This window comes from Hemicordylus capensis, chromosome 4 (assembly GCF_027244095.1).
Source record: "Hemicordylus capensis ecotype Gifberg chromosome 4, rHemCap1.1.pri, whole genome shotgun sequence".
NCBI lineage: Eukaryota > Metazoa > Chordata > Lepidosauria > Squamata > Cordylidae > Hemicordylus > Hemicordylus capensis.
Window position 1 is genome coordinate 138228270 of NC_069660.1, and position 17758 is coordinate 138246027.

At 45.9% G+C, this 17758-nt stretch overlaps 1 pseudogene; it reads right to left on the minus strand.

The window, feature by feature from the left end:
- Positions 1 to 15973: 15973 nt before the first annotated feature.
- On the minus strand, positions 15974 to 16615 carry LOC128323161 (probable C-mannosyltransferase DPY19L1; annotated as a pseudogene).
- Between the last annotated feature and the right edge of the window lie 1143 nt (positions 16616 to 17758).

Here is a 17758-nt window from a genome sequence, read left to right on the forward strand (position 1 = left end):
TACAAGCGATAAGCAGCACCTTGAATTGGATCGGGGGGGGGGGGATTGGCAGCCAATGTGGCTCTTTCAAAATGGGCTTAATATGCTTCCAGCAAGAGGCTCTGGAGTGAATCCTAAGGGCCACATTTTACACCAGCTCTTGAATATTGTTCAAGGGTAGCCCCAAATAGAATGCACTGCAGTGATCCAGCTGTGACGTGACTATGGCATGGATAACTGTGGCCAGATCTTCCTTCTCAAGAAAGGGGTACAGCTGGTGCACCAGCCGAAGTTGTGCAAAGAGGACCCTGTCCACTGTCTTTACATAAGTATCTAAGGGGAGTGTAACCCCATCAAGAGCTGATTGAATCTCCTTTTGCCAATTGGCTCTCCTATTGACCAACAGCACCTCCATCTTGGTTGAATTCAACCTAAGTTTACTAGACCATATCAAGGCCATCACTGCCTCCAAACCCCTGTTTAGAAAACCCATCATCTTCCTAAGACTGGATAACAAAGTGAGAGAGAGCTGAGTGTTGTCCACACATTGATGATACTTTTGCCTAAAATGAATACGAATATGAAAAATATTTATATACTGCTTTTCAACAAAAGTCCCGAAAGCGGTTTACATAGATATAAATAAATAAAACCAGACACCCTCTCTCAGAGGTCTGTTTAGATATTAAATAGCATGGGAAACTACACTAAACCATGTGGGACCTCATAGGCCAGTGGCCAAGGGGTTGAGCAGAAGCTCCCCACCACACCACCTTCTGAACAGGGGTGCATTCCTCCTGCCTAGTTCCCTGTATAGGTGGGACAACTGTGGTTTAAGTCCCAATCCCATGTCTGAAGCCAGACTGAAAAAGGCCTACATAATCCATATCATCCAAGATCCTCCGCAGCCACACAGCCAGAACATGCTCTATCACATTGCTTAAAAAGAGGGACTTTGAAACATGACTATAATTATCTAGATTGGAAAGATCAATGGAAGGGTGTTTGTGTGTTTGTGTGTGTGTGTGTATATGTGTGTGTTTAACAGTGGACTCTCCACCATCTACTTGATGATGTCTTCCTCTCCCTTAATAAGGCATTAATAATCAGTTTCAACCATCTACCTGATCATCCCCTGGCAGGCAGAGATGTAGCTAGGTAATTTTGTAGCCTAAACCTAATGGTGTTACGCACCCACTCTGCAAAATAAGCATAGTGTCCCTATGCACACACATCCGTGGCACACCACTTGGATACGTGTGCACTTCTTACTCCCCACTCAAGGGCAAGAAAGAGAGAGAGACACACACATGCCCTCTAGCTCTTCATTGTTACTTTAGGCAGCACCAGATCCCAGCACACTCTGGTTATATTCTATCTAGTAATCTTATTGTTGTTTAGAAGTTTGTCCCAAGGAAGATCCTCCAGAGTGTTAGGGATTAGGGTTATTAGGGAAGCAGCTATAACAAAACACACATTCACTGAAGTGCTTCACATGGTTACTGTGAAACACCTCAATGAGGTCTGCAGGGAGAGTGGGCTTAGCTGCTCTCCTGATCGCAGACGATCATGCCCGGAGCCCTGGGTGGCCAGATTGGCTGCCCACACAACTATTGGCTCCGTCACGGAGTGCACACATATCCATCACGAAGCCGGTGGGGACTGCGGGGATTGGGGGCCACCCGGCCCCAGGAAGTCCCAGGATGCTACTTGCAAGTGTACGGGGCATTCTGGGGGGACCTCCGAACCCAGGAGGTACACAAGCAATAAAATGAGGTTAACGAAGCGCTCGCTCCATTAACCTCATTTAAGGGGAGGGTTAATTAGGCAGGCTAGCCACTTGGGAGAGGGAAGGCCCATTATGGAGTTATGGGGCTGCTGAAATCCCCATTATTCCCTATGGGGAAAAGCTTAAAGATGCACAAACTTCAGAAATTCTTTAAAAATCACCCCTTTCACCAATTTCTTTGAAATCTGGGTGGCAGCAGGCACCCATTGGGGCACTACCACCTGACCCACTCTTCTGCCCCCAAAACCCCTTTCTGCCCTGAATCTGCTCCAAAGATATGTCAACTTCAAAAATTCTTTATAAATCACCCCTTTGCCCTATTCCTTTTAAATCTGGGTGGAAGCTTCCTTGCACCCATTGGACACTACCACCCACCACAACCCACTCTGGGACACCCTGGTGCCACCCCATCTATGGAAATTATAACTAAGGCTCCTGAAATCCCCATGGGGAAAAGCTTAAAGATGCATAAACTTCATTTAAAAATCACCCCTTTGCCCAATTTCTTTGAAATCTGGGTGGTAGCTTCCACCCATTGGGGACTACCACCCAACCCACTTTGGCCACAAAACTGAGGTCCAAATCACTTGAATTTCCAGGTCTGAATCTGGGGTGATTTGTTTTGTACCCAAATCTAGGCAATTGAGGATAGGGGTGGTTTCTTTTGTGCACAAATCACCCAAATTGGCCAGATTCGGATACATGTTGTACATCTGTAGTTCAGAGTACATGATGTCCTCATGCTGTTGATGATGTTATCCACTTCTTTAGACTGCACTAATTGAAATGAATCCATCACAACTGGTCAAGGTTCCTGGAACCGCCAAAATCCTGTTGTCCAATTTGGTATGAATGTGAGTGACTTTATCTGCAGCAACATGAAAATAGTGGTTCCTCAGTAATGAATTTGCCACACAAAACAGCTCTGCTGACCTACACTAAGAAGATGCAATGGAGGGGGAGGGAAAAAATGTCTTCACTGCCAGACTGCCATGGAGTAGTCCATAGAAGGGGTTATAGCCTGGGTTTGGTTGGATTCATTATGTCATTCTCTAGCAATGTCCTATCCATCATCTGACTTGTTTCATTGCCCTAAACTCCTAGGCAAATCAAGCAGCTGAGCAGTCTCCACCAAACAAGAAAGGATACTTTGGAGTGCTCTTGTTGATAGCCTAGGCTGTCGCCACATTCCAAAAATCATGGCCAGGGGCATAACTATAATAGGGCAAGGGGAGACAGTTGTCTGAGGGCCCACTGCCTGCCCCCCCCGCCCCAGAGACAAGGCACATGACTGACTCCCCCAGCCGCGCACCCGCCCAGTTTTCCTTCAGTTGTGTTCATCCTCCAAAATTGATCTGAGTGTTAATACCCGGAGCTACCAGAACAGCATGTCTTTCTCTAGTACCATTAATTTACAAAACCTTTAAAAAAATAATTTAGGATGATGATGTTCTATTGTGGCATATATATATATATATATATATATATATATATATATATATATATATGCCACAAGACTGTATTTTGCAGTAACGAGCTTTTTGCAAAAGGTGAAAGAGTATTAGCTCTATAATGCAAAGTCAACCTTTTGTTTAAAACTATCCTTTTCCTCTCCTCAAGCAATTCAATAAAGCTTGAGCAGTGCAGGGGAAGTGTGTATGTTACACTCTGTGCCAGCATTTCTAATTCAGATGAGACCTTTGAAAAATGAGCATTTGATTTTACAATAATTTCAGTCTGCACAGAAAACAAATGTATTTTAACGGAAATCTGTTTAAGCAGGGAAATCACTAAGGAATTCCTCAAAGAGTTATATATAGCTCCAAATTGACAGACTTCTCTGAGAGCTCCTTTTTTAATGTCTGCAGTAATTAAAATGAAAGTTACCCTTTGACTGTTTGCCGTTGGCAAGATGTATTTAGTTTAATCTTCTCCAAATGCTAAAAAGGTAACTACAGTTATGGGGAAGCAGTTATATCCTTCGAACAAAGAGAAAGTCATCTGTGAACTTGCCATAAGGTAATATATTCAAGCAGACTTTCCTAAGTCATTGAAAGGAGAAGCAGCGAGGTCATCAATTCAATAGTTATAGACTGTATAATAAGGAGGCAAACAATATACAATGTACCAAGGTACCACCACAAATTGTGATCCAGGAGGATGAACTCTTCTGCAGCAACTATCTGGCAAACCAGATCAACGTCACTCATAAGAGACAGAACGGCTGTTCACACAACCATTAACTGTTGGACAAACATCATACCTAGCTCCAAGAGCTGTGGGTGCTCCCAACGTTTGGTCAGGTGAGAGTAAAAACAAGGTAGGAGGTGGGGAGCGTGATCATCTGCTAAGCATCAGCTAGATAGGATTGTTTTTCCTCCCACCTCGTTCAGAAGTTGGGGATGGAATCTGGGTAGGTTGTGCTTGTCCTACCCAGTTAACGGTCATGTGAACAAGCCTAATCATGAAACAGAGATGGAAACGGCCACCAGATTTTTCTAAGACTGTGGTTTTCATATTGGCTTCTGTGAGGCACAGTTCCTGGGTGACTCAAAAACTTTTACAGGGATCAAGGAATATCACCTGACTTGTTCTGGCTGATTGGTGCAAGTTTCTGTTCCTGGTGTGGCTGGTCTCTCTGCAGCTTCTTTTGGCCATAGCAGAGTAGTGGCACACAAGCTGAATTCCAGCTTGACATCCTTTTGGTCAACAGTCTGGGATCCAAGATTCACTGTAGGCTGAAGCCCTCAATTCCATAGGGGTTCAGAACTGAGCTGAAGCAATCTTTTAATTTTCACTTTCATTTTTATTATTGACAAGAAGCACCTCTGATTTACTGGTGTACATTCAACTATCCAGAGTGGCTCTAGGTTTTGGGGATACTTGGACAAGATGTTCTCACTGGGCCCCCTCCATGAGCGGGCCCACTTCCTCCTCACCAGTGTCAGCACTGCTCTTTTGACTATCCTTTATCTCTGCATCCAGTCAGCACTACCCTTTGGCGGGGGGCATGGTGAGTGGAGGCTCCTGCTCCTTCTCTCTCAGTACTAATACCTAGAGTAAAGAGGCAGTGACAGCAAGGAGCAGCAGCAGTAGCAGCAAGGCTGTGTTCACTTCCGGAGTTGGCAGTGGGTCTCTTCCTGAGATGTGGGCCTTGGCAGGTATCCAAGATACTGACCCCCTGCAACCACCTGATGATTTTCTGTGGACAGTAAAGTCCAAAGATGTGAAGTGTGAATCATGAATAACTTCATTAAAAATCAGTTACAGATATTCAAAGTGCAAAAATAGGCACTGCCCTTTAAAAATGGACTACTTTATTCAATCTGTTTATTGGAACAGGAGATATCTAAACATATGGGAAATATAGGAGGCAGAGGCTGAATGGCAATTTTCACAGGCTATATATAGTCCACACAGGTACATACACATTGGTGTTTCTCAGATATGCTAGTAACAGGTAGATTTCTGTTCAAAAGGAGCTCCTCATTTTATGTTTAGACAATCAGCATGACATACAATCTGCTTGGTTTAAACCTGTGTTTGTCAAGTCACTGCTCACAGAAGCCTTTTGAGAAAAGGATAAAGGGGCTTATCCAGTATAAAGGCTCACTTTTTTGTTTTTGTGATTCCAGTTCAGACATCTAGGCATTGCTTCTGATAGGCAGACAAACGTAATGCATACAAGGCTTAAGATCAGTAAACCTGCTTATGTGAGACTCACCAATAAATACAGTAGATGATAGGTACTTAGTAACAAGACTTCTTGTCAAAAGAAGACACTGTGGTACCATGATGATAGGGTCCTTTTGGAGAATATATAGGAGCAAACAGAAAGCCAGCATTGCCACTGAAGATTTATACTATTATACATGGTTGCAAGAACTGTCTATGCCAATGATTTCCTACATTTTCTGTAATGAACCTCCCTTAAGGGGTGGAAATGAACTGCCGTCTGTAAACACTCCTTTTTGTCCTTGGCCTGGGGGCATTAGGTTCTGTGGAAATGGGCGGGGGGAGCTGGTTGGGCCCATGGACTCTTTGGGCTCCAAGAGAAAGATTCCTAGGAGCAAAGAGCCCTTGCAAGAGAGAGAAAGCCACTCCATTGTCCCTACCAACAGAGGAAACAAATGAGGCAAGGCAGCACGTAGTCAAGCAAGAGACATATTATCAGACTCAGCTTTTCTGTCAAATTAGAGGGTAAGATGCTCAGCTCAAGAGAAGACGAAGTTCATGTCTATGACTAACAGTGCTGGGAGTAAACACCCCTTGTTTTTGTTGCTTGGAGCAAGAGGTGGAGTCACAGTCTCTATGCAGTTTGATTGGCACTTCCCTTTTCCAATTTCATGCAGCTATATAAGTGGCGACTCATGCCAGACAAATAAGACTATGTACCATAGAAATGTCAGGATAGAGCAGGGGTTCCCAACCTGTTGTACTCCAGATGTTGCTGGATTACTTCTTCTATCATCCCCAGCTACTATTGTTGTAGTTCAGCAGCATCTGGAGTCGTTTTAAGACTGGTGAAATGTGATACTTTAGAGAGAATTATTTCCCACCTTGAGAATAATTAAGAATTATTTCCCATGCAACATTCTACAACTGGAAGCACAAAAGACCCAGCACATTCTTCTGAACAACACAGCAGTAAACCTTTTAATAGCTTTGAAGCAATACTCAGCTTCCAGAGACTAGAGGTTTAGGTAAAGGACTGAGAATAGGGAGCAGACTCAGTACCTGACCCACTGCCAGGGGGTCACCTAGACAATTTTAAGACCTGGACCTAAAGGCCTTTGGAGGGGGCCCCCGCTGCCCCCTTTGGAGACCCTCCTGCCACTGCTCACACCCCACCCCCCCAAATAAGCTGCAATGCACTATTTCTTGCACCAGGATATGCTCAGGGGAAGCTGGAAACATTTTTGTTGGGATCTCTAAAGAAAAAATTTGGAAGATACTTCCCACTGTCCTACACATACCATATTTTGCATTGACAGACCTGGCACATAAATCCTGGCCAATTAGACATGTTCTTGCTCATTCATCACAAACCCACAGGTGTGGACCAGAGTACCACAAGACTAGAGAGCTGGTCTTGTGGTAGCAAGCATGACTTGTACCCTTAGCTAAGCAGGGTCTGCCCTGGCTGCATATGAATGGGAGACTTCTTGTGTGAGCACTGTAAGATATTCCCTTCAGGAGATGGAGCTGTTCTAGGAAGAGCAGAAGGTTTCAAGTTCCCTCCCTGGCTTCTCCAAGATAGGGCGGAGAGAGATTCCTGCCTGCAACTTTGGAGAAGCCACTGCCAGTCTGTATAGACAATACTGAACAAGACAGACCAATGGTCTGACTCAGTATATGGCAGCTTCCTGTGTTCCATTTGTAAACAACAACAACAACAACAAAGCAACCCCCAATTGATTCCTGACCATTCACAAACCAACTGGGACACAAAACGTATCCCTTGCTCCACAGTTCAAACACAACCTGGATCACATTTGTAAGGGAGAAGTTAAAACCACAACACGTGCTTCACAGTTCTCACTCAGATCTTCAGGACTGCAAACCAACTTGAGCATATGGCATTTATTTATATTTTTAATTGTCTGTTTGAATATTAACAGTTAGCTCCACTTTCACTAGCTGTGAAGTACTCTGTGGACAGAGATCTCTTTCTTCCAGCTTTACTGCAGTAGGGAAAAACTGATTAAAAACCAACTGATTGACTGATCCACTTCAAATTAAATATCAGAGCCCTCCCACCCTGACCTACATCTGTGCTCAATATCAAAGCCCTATACCAAGCCATTCCAGGAGATCTAAATGGTGGGGCAAAAAAGGGAGTTCTTTACCCTTTTTTATGAAGGCAGATTCCTCCATATGCTTTACCTTTTTTAATGAAGGCAAAGGGCAGATTCCTCTATATGGGGATGGAATGATGGCCTAGGGCGGGGGGGGGGGGGCCTTCAGTTCCAGAACCTTTTGTAATTTTCTGCCATGAAACACGAAACAAGCCATATTTAGGACTTTTTATTATTATTCAACAGATTATTAAAAATCAATAAATGCCCAGTCCATTTCATATTCAATATTCAGAGCCCTCCTAACCTGTCCTACATCTGTGCCAGATATCAAAGCCTCCATTACTTGGTCTGAGGAGGAGTCCGATGACCTATGCAGGCACAGGCTCAGCACGTGAGGGCAGGGTGTGTGCACTGGCCAGAGGAGGCCATAACTCTGCCTTCTTTCTTCTCCGCTGCCTGCAGCCTTTTGTTTTTCCGAAAAACAAAAAAAGTCCTATAAGTGGTTTGTTTCATGGTAGAACATTACAAAAATGTCTGGAACTGAAGCCCTCACCTTAGACCAGTGATTCTCAAACTTGGGTCCTCAGGTGTTATTGGACTTCAGCTCCCATAATCCCCAGCCTCAGTGGCCTTTGGTTGGGGATTATGGGAGTTGAAGTCCAATAACACCTGAGGACCCAAGTTTGAGAATCACTGCCTTAGACCATCATTCCACCCCTATACAGAGGAAACTGCCTGTTGCCTTCTTTAAAAAGGGTAAATCACGCCCCCTTGCCCTACTCTTTAGACCTCTTGTCTAGATTGCTTCAGGAGGCCTCCGTCAGAAGGGCCTCTGGAAGTCCCACCCACCTGCCATACAGTGGATGGTTGGGTGTGGGGGAGCTTAGGAAGGCTGCTGTCGGGAGGAGATTGGGTTGCAGCAGCCGCCCTTTCCCCTCACAGTTGTGCTGCTCAGACCCACCAGCAGGTGGACAGCAGCACAGGATTTGGAGGCTCCGGGAGGTGTGGGGAGGCCCCAGGATGCATGGGGGACTGAACTTCTGCCTGGAAGTCCAGTTCAAAGACGCCAGTGCCAGTACCCACATAGAAATAGCCTTCAAGCAATTCCTCACCAGTTCCTCCTTCTTCCTACACAGTTTAGTTTTAGAGCAGAACAATGCTCTACCGAACAATGATGTGGAGCACAATACCAAACTTCAGTAGCTATAGCAAGTGGTGGTGGTGAGGAATCCTGCAATGAAAACTACCATAAACCAGTCTTAAGATGCAATTCATACATTCAAAATCCATTTGCACACCAACATAGGGGAAATATTGTGTTATCTAGTTCCTCCATGCCAAAATCCAAATGCACAAAAGTCCTTGCATGATTTCTCCTCTCCTTTACTGAGGGAAAGAAAGTGCACAAGTAGTATTTTGCGGCCAGGCATTGGCATGTAGTACCTACCTCACAGAGCCACCTAATGGCTCAGTGGGGAAATGCTTGACTAAAAAGCAGAAGGTTGCCGGTTTGAATCCCCACTGGCACTATATCGGGCAGCAGCAATATAGGAAGATGCTGAAAGGCATCATCTCATATTGTGCGGGAGGAGGCAATGGTAAACCCCTCCTGTATTCTGCCAAAAGAAAACCACATGGCTCTGTGGGCGCCAGGAGTCGAAGTAGACTTGATGGCACACTTTACCTTTAACCCACCTCATATGTTACGTCCTCCATGCCATTTGCAGCAATGGGCTAACTCTTCATGAGAGAATATTGAATGTATAAACTGGGGATAAGTATCAATATGGGAGCAATTCCATCTGACCTCATTCATTTGCTAGCCCAGTTTTTCTCTATAAAAATATTTTTTCTTGGGACCATGAGGCCAGTTTCAGGTTATCCAGGGCTCTTTAGTGGTTAAAGTAGCAGCAGCAGGTTAAATCATCTGACTTTACCGATAACCTTATAGCACATTAACTTCTGTAATAATGAACAGAGAAATCAGCAGATTCATTACTGGAGAAGCTTTAGGATTTATGTCTCTTTAAACTGAAACCAAAGTGCTTCATTTGTAATGGAGATTACGGTAAGAAGAAAATGAAGTTGTCTAAGGGAAAATGATGTCTCTTGAGTCTTTTCTTCTGGTTTGGCCACAAGTTAATAACGTGACTAGCACTTAACAGCAAAACACAGGCATTATCTTTTAGCAGATGCCCGTCATGTGCAATCCAAACAGGTCAATTACCAGCAAATCTCAGAAGATTTGCCCTTAAACCTCACAAGAGTTAGAGATGCCAAGAAAATGTTGAGATGCACAGAGGCAAGAGAGCAGAAACAGGGTGCAAACCAATTTTGCACAAATGGAGCTTAACCCTTCGAAGGACAAACCATTTGGCTACATAATAATTTCCATTTCATTCATTATTTATGAAGGAGCCTTGCATCAAATATGATGCTATTCCACGGACTTGTGCCTGCAATTGCTCCATTGCTTAGTTTCACGCAGTGTCCCTTGGGGGAAATGAGGTAACAAAAAAGTATATCGTCAATCACATTTATTCTGTTGTATTCTATACAGAGTTGACCTACATTTGACCATTCCAAATAATACTTGCTCTCTGTCTGCCAACTGCCAACATTCTGTCACATTCTAGGATGACTAAGAAACAAAACTCAGGATGGGGCTACACTGAGGAAGAGGTGGTACTAGGCAGATAAGAGCTGGATTGCTTCTCAGTGGCCACTGGGACCCAGGGCAAGTTTAGACCTCGCAATGGTATCCATGAGAGCACCCTTTTAATTTCTCTCAAAGAACAGAATGGGTTGCCATTCACTCTTCTGGGGAAAATCAAAACATAGCATTTTGGGACACTGGCTGACCTGATGTGCAACTCTAATGGACATGGGAGGGTGTTGTGGCACTGCTACTGTGGATATGGCAGCAGTGGTGCCACTGGGGAGGATACCGATTGTGCTATCAGCATTATCGTAGGTTCTCCCATTCACCACAATGGGAGAAAATACATTAATACTGATAGCATAACCAGCATCCTCCCCAGCAGAACTGTTGCCTCTGAGTCCACAGCAGTGGCACTGCAATGCCCTCCATTACCTGTTAGACTGCAAGTCATCTCAGCCACTTTTTGTAGTCAGAGGCTAGCAAATGGCACTCATAAGATCAGAAGAGCTTCCTGGATAAAATTCTGTTTCTCACAGGGAACCTGATGCCTCTGGGAACCTCACAAACAAGGTCAAGGCAACAAACCTCCCCTGCTGTTCCTCTGCCCAGCAACTGATATTCAGCTCTGAACATGGCGCTTCCACACAGTGGTGCACCTCGGTAATTTTGGAGACTGGACCTAAAGGCCTTTGGAAGCCCCGCTCAGTGCTGGAGGCTCCCCTCCCCTCTGCAAGTTAAGCATCATCCCCCTAAATACTCTCTCTCTCTCTCTCTCTCTCTCTCTCTCTCTCTCTCTCACACACACACACACACACACTGTTAAACACAGGGGTTCTTGAGGGTACAAACAGCAACTCAACTCACAAGAATGTAAGAATATAAAACGGGTATATTTATGCAAATATCCATTCGCAGAAACATTTCAACACACAACTTAACATATTTCCATCCCACATGTTTCTTCCCCACTCCCGCTTCTGGCTCTAAGGATCCAATATTTAAGCAACTGAATTTGCAAGAATGTAAAGATGTACAAGACTCTCTGTGCCGATATCCATTAGCAGAATCATTCCAGGGGGAGAACGGCTTCAGGTCCACTGGGCTACAGATCTAAAAGAGCCCCTGCCTTCTAGCCCCTTTCTCTCCACAGCATCTCCAACTGGCAGGAAGTGCCATAGGGACAACAAGGCAGCAGCCCCCACATCAGCCTGGCTGTTCGTTATACACATAATAAAGCAAAACTGGTCACCTCTTAAAATACTCTGGCCACATACAGCTATGGTCATGGTTTCCCCAGCATCACTTTTGAAGTTCTACCTGTAATTGATTATGACAGTGCCCTTGTTATTATAGCCTACATCAGGCCTGCTCAACTTCGGCCCTCCTGCAAATGTTGGCCTACAATTCCCATAATCCCTGGCTATTGGCTGCTGTGGCTGAGAATTATGGGAGTTGTAGTCCAAAAACAGCTGGGGGGCCTAAGTTGAGCAGGCCGGGCCTACATCTATGACAGAGGGATACATGGGAGTGAGGAAACCTTTAGAAGTCAAAATAATTAACCCATTATACAGCACTAGTGTTTTTAAGCCCGTTATAATAACGGGCTCTAGGGGGTGTGTGCTAGTTTGCTCCTCTTCCCTTCTCCTTCCAGTTGCTACTTCCTTCCTCCCAGTTGCTAGGACGGAGTCCCGTCGCCCGAGACCCTCAACAACAGCCGCAGGAGCAGCAGCCAGATAGGCGGCTGCAAGTTGGTTTTGGGATGGAGGGGCTTTTCTTCGGCCGGGCTGCGCACCCGGCGGCAGCCGCTTCTCGTCGGCCATCCCACCCGCCCGGTGGCGGGGCCTCTCCTCGGCCAGCCGCACGCCCGACGGCGGCCGCTTCTCCTCGGCCGGCCGCGCGCCCGATGGCGGCTGCTTCTCCTCGGCCCGCCCGCGCGCCCGGCGGCAGCCGCTTCTCCTCGGCCGGCCGGCCCGCCCGGCGGCGGCCACTTCTCCTCGGCCGGCCCGCCCGCCCACCCACCTGGCGGCAGCCGCTTCTCCTCGGCTGGCTCGCTTCTCCTCGGCCGGCTTCTCCTCGGCCTTGCCAACATGGCCGCCCGTGTCTGGGCGGCCGTATCTTTTTTGGCGGTTCTGAGCATGCGTTCCGCGCATGCTCAGAACCGCCGAAAAAGACACGGGCAGCACGGCCGCACACTCAGGGTCTTTATTATAGAGGATTGTCATCCATACGGAGGGATATATATAGTAAGATACTCGCTTTGCTTCCGCAAACTACGTTATATTTAGTAAAATTCAATAAAATATTTTTCAGCAGATTCAGATCGATATCGGAGCAGTAACTTATTCAATCTTCAAATAAGTAATGCTAAGGATGGGGCAGGGTGGGAACAGTACAGCAAGACAGGAATCCAGAGAGGTGATGAGAGGCTGTGGCAGCTGAGGTAGGAAGAAAGGGAGGCAACAGAAAAAAGAAAGGGGAAAGAACAAAGTAAGGGGGCAAGGGGGGATTAACTTTGTGTGTGTGTGTGTGTGTGTGTGTGTGCGCGCGTGCACACACACACACACACACACACACGCTGGAAAGGAGACTTGCCCAGTTCCCTCGCTTTAACTCTTTCCCTGCCAGTTCCCCAGTAACCTATGGAGTCAAATGGTTCTTAGCAAGCAAGGGTGGGAGCAGGCTGGGTTCTCAGAAGGACAGGCGAGTTTTATTTTAAAATATCAATGCCCCTGTTGACAACCTGACCTGTGGAGCCACCCAGCCTCGCTACTGGGATAGCGCTGCCTGCTGCTCTGCAGGAGCCAGGCTCGCCTGAACCTCGACAGAGCCTCCACTCCCTCTTTGCCTTGTGTGCCTGCCATATGTGTGGGCAGCGCCATCTTGCATCCGTCAGATCAGGTGCTCAGATCTGACTAAGCAAGTGCCTGAAAGTGGCCCGGTCCAGAAGCAGCCATGTGGAGGCATGTGGGCTGCCACGGCCCACATTCTGCCATGCACCCCTCCTTGCATGTAAGAGAAAATAGGGCTGGCTGGTGGCAGTGCAGGGGCCCTTCCACAGATCTCACAGTGCACTCAGCTGCTCAGCAGCAATGCAGCATGGACCCCTCCCAGTGCAAAGATAGATGGGGCAGGGTGGCTGGCAGAGGCCCCACCACTCTTGCCGGCATATGGTGTCCTTCCTCCCTCCTACAAACAGAGGTTGGAGCAGGGCAGCTGGCGGAGGCCCCACTCTTGCCGATTGGGCAGGGCGGCTGGCGGAGGCCTCTGCTCTGCATGAATAGAGATCGGGGCAGGGTGGTGGAGGCTCTGCTTCACATGGCTGGCTGGGGTGGCCACAGGGACATTTGGAGGCCCCCAGGAGGACATTTGGAGCCCCCCCCCGGTGAAGAACCGGACCTCTGACCGGAAGTCTGATCAAAAGATCTCCTCTGCTTCCACATAGCTATCATAACTAATAGATAGTGAAGCTATTCTCATGATTGTTCAAAACCAGGCTAATGGAGCCCAGCCCAGTTTTGATCAATCGTGGGAAACACCAGGCTCGCGGGCAAACCCGGTGGCTCTCTCTGGCGGCTAGCCCACCTAACAACCCCTCCCCTTAAATAAGGTTGACGGAGTGAGCGCTCCGTTAATCTTGTTTTTTGGATCATGTGTCAGCTGTGGCTGGCACACTGGGGGTGGGGGGGAGAGGGGAGGGGGGGACTCATGTAGTGCCTTCCTGGGGTTTGGGGGGCTGGGGTGCCATCCGCCGGCGCTGCCCTTTCCCCGGCCCCCAGAGCTCCCGGCGGAGTCAGGGTGTAGGAGCGCCCGTCCGGAGCAGCCACTCATCTGCGGGGAGAGCGGGCTAAGCCTACTCATTTCACGGAATCCTGTCTAGCGCTTCACACTGATTGTATGAAGCGCCTCAGTGACAGACCTCACCTTCTACATCAGTTTTCCTAATCTCCTTTTAAAGGCATCTAAACTAGTGGCCATCATGGCATCACATGGCAGAACATCCCATATGTTAATTATGCATCATGTGAAGAAGAACTTTGCTTTGTCTGTCTGGAATCTCCTATGATATCAGTCAATTTAGTTGGATCACCGTGAGTTCTAGAATGGGAACTTATGAGAAAAAGAGACCTTTCTCTGTCTACTTTCTTCAGCCCATGCATTATAACCTCTGGCTCCGATATTGGTTGCCCTAGCCCTTACTAATAGACATACCACATCAGAAGGCAAAGTGTCTGTATGCAGAATGCACAGAGACACATACCCCTAGGAGTCCTCATAATATGCAGATGCTCCCTCCAAACACCACTCATCATTGTGACAAGCATTTTTCTAGCACAATAAGAACATTTTCCTCTTCAGCTTCCCCATCTGCATGTTACAATCTTAATATTTCTGCAAGACATACACTTATAATTAGGAATAACTGGCTCTTTAAATCACATCTCATCCAATCTTATTTCACAAGGTAACCATTTCTTCACAAAGTTCATATTAGACTAAGATTCAGTCCAGTACATGAGTTGCCAGTGCAGCATAGCAGCTGCTGATAAACAGTGCCCCTATGGTCCAGCTCCCAGTTGAATCAGTCAAGTTGTGATCATATGAAAAGTCTGGATCACAAGGCTATTTGCCACACTAGCATCACCCTTCATCAGAGCCACTGACACTGGTATGGGAAGTAATCAGATGACCCAGCCTGCCTCTGTGATTGAAACATCCAAGGTGACATGGAGCCAGACCATATGCGAGTGATTTTTCAAGAGCTGACATGTCCCAGTGGTGATGCATACACTGGACTAAGACATTCTTGTAGCAAGAAAGGTACCCAAATAAAATTATTTTCCAAATAAACAAATGATGACAGCTATGAATCCCAAATCACTCCAAGGCTGTCAACTAACTAGCCTTTGAAACAGAAGTTGTGTTGCATATAATGAGTATTCTCCACCTCTGTTGATGGTGCCTTTCCTAAATTTGCTCCACCTCTGTTTGCTCCACCTCTGTTGATGATGCCTTTCCTAAATTCTCAACTCTATCTATCTCCTGCTTCATGGCCTGGCTACTTGTTAAATCCCCTACCTTTTATAGATCCAGTTGTGTAGTGTATTTGAGTATATCAGTATTGAATAATCCACTGGCTGACATCCTGTCTAATGCAGCATGGGGGCTATATAAGTTGTGTGTATTCTACAGATGGGTTCAACTAACTCAACAGTGGCTGAATTAGTTGAACCCATCTGAATTAGTTGAACCCCATGGGTTCAGCTGAGTTAGTTGAACCTCGTGGGGTGGGGTGGGCCATAAATTTTGCCAATCTTCCCTTCTCCTGGAATTACTCTGTGCTACTGAGATATTTTCTGGTTGCACGGGGCATTTCTAGGCGAAGGGGAGATTAGTGAAAATACACATACCCACCCAATGAAAGTCAGTGCTGAGTTAGTCAGGATGTCAGCCTCTGTGTCTTGAGTTTCAGATTGTCAGGGTTATACCATACTTCAGGAATGGGCAGCAGCTAGATTCAAATCAGTTGGAAGATTCCTAGATGATTACAGTAGATAAACAAGTCGATAAACAATCAATCTGATTGATTTTTTATACCGCCTTTCATTAAAACAATCTCAAGGCAGTTTACAAAACATTCAAAACAATATAAAACTATATTTGGACCAGAAATTCACAGAGATATGCTTTAATCAGTTCCCAGTTTAGAAACAAATACTATCACAGAATGCATTGCACTAAGAGTCATTCCCGGGTAACTAAAAATATTTTGAGTATATTGGTGTTGAACACTGTTCTGAAGTATGGCCTGGAATTCTTCCTCAGGATGCTGCATATTTTCCCCCAACATTGGTAAGATCTTCTGTATCCCAAATGTCTGGCATGCTGCAGCTGGCCTTAGTTTTCCTCAGGCACCAAGAATCTTCCAAGATGTATTAATTCACTCACAAATTTAGCAATTCCCTTTTAACTTCTTTTGCTGGCTTCTGACTGTACATAGAATAAACTATTTTCATTCTTTTTCCGCAAACCCACATCCTCATAATGTGGATGGTTTACAACAGGTCAAAATGCAGATAATTTTACATCTGCCATTGTAGGCATTGAACCTGCAAAAATAGCATCTTGTTTTGGCTTTGCTTTTATCTACAACAACAGTCATTCTTATGTCATGTTGCTAAATTCTCCAACAATATTACGTTCTTTTTAAAGGTTTGCTATTCCTTCAAAGGCCAGCATTGCTAAGATAGTAAGGACAAGTGTTCTAGGCTGGACTTTTCAAAAGACCCATTCAAACAGTGGCTTTGAACCCTTATATCAAAGATGTCATGTCAAGGACGCCATAATGCATATATGAGGTGTTAGAAACCTTTTTAATCACATACTTAAAATACATAGCAAGAATGGTAAAAATAATAATAAGCTGCAGTGCATGGTATACTATCTCTCCATGATTAAAAGGATTCTGCTGTCTTTCACTGAATTTCTTGGGTACAGGTTGCTTATATGAGCATCATCCGATATTCCAAATATTAGACACATTAAAGACTTCAAAATAATTGTACCTAGGAAACAAGAAAGTCCTTCAATGGCCCATACAGAATTTTTTTGGTACATTTTCAGATATTTAAAATCCACTTCAAGAATACTCCAGATAACCTCCAAAGAGGCAGCATAATAGCATGTCAGCAACATAGAGTTTCCAAACATCAGGACAAAACATATTGCAAGTGATGCCTGTGTTAGAAGAACAAACTGAGCAAACTGCCACGGAAATATGAAAAACAACAACAACCCATTAGAAACAGATAGTGCAATCAGGCTTCTTCTATTAACATTCTGAGTGGTCGTAATTTGCTTCAAAATAGTCACAGCTATACAAATACAATTTAAGGTGAATGGTTTAACCCTTCATAATAACATACATAAGAAACATCATTTGCACAGGGTGTGGTTCAGAAGGCAATGCAAAGAGACATCATGAGGTAGGAGTTTTCTTTTCATCTGGCTCCTCCCCTCCCCCACCCCTCTTCTGCCGGGGAGCCCAGCTACCCAGGGCAATCCTGCACTTGATTGCCTACCCAGGTGGGAGAAATGGTAGTTTTGCTCTATCTTGGTAAAGACCTGGGTACAGAAGCTAGGCTACTCAGGTCTGGAGCACCTGAGACCAGAGGGCTCCCAGTGCTCCAAAGTAGTGATGTACACAGAACCGCGGAGGCACAGTTTGACACCAGTGGGGGTCTCCCTTTAAGAGCGGGGGGCGGGCAGGGTTTGCACTTAAACCTCCTGCGACTTTCCCCCCACCGGTGCTCTGTTATAAAAAAAAAGTTCCCAGGACGGCAGCATTCCTCCCTGCCGCCCCTGCCTCCGTTGTTGCCCGGAAATACAGGACGTACGGGCTGCATGTATGTTTGCCACCGCATGCATGCACTAGCATCAAACTGTGAACCGGCACCAGTACAAACCGGCTTGCAGGCCTCTTGCTTGGCTTTCGGACTGGTTCGTGCACATCCCTACTCCAAACAAAAC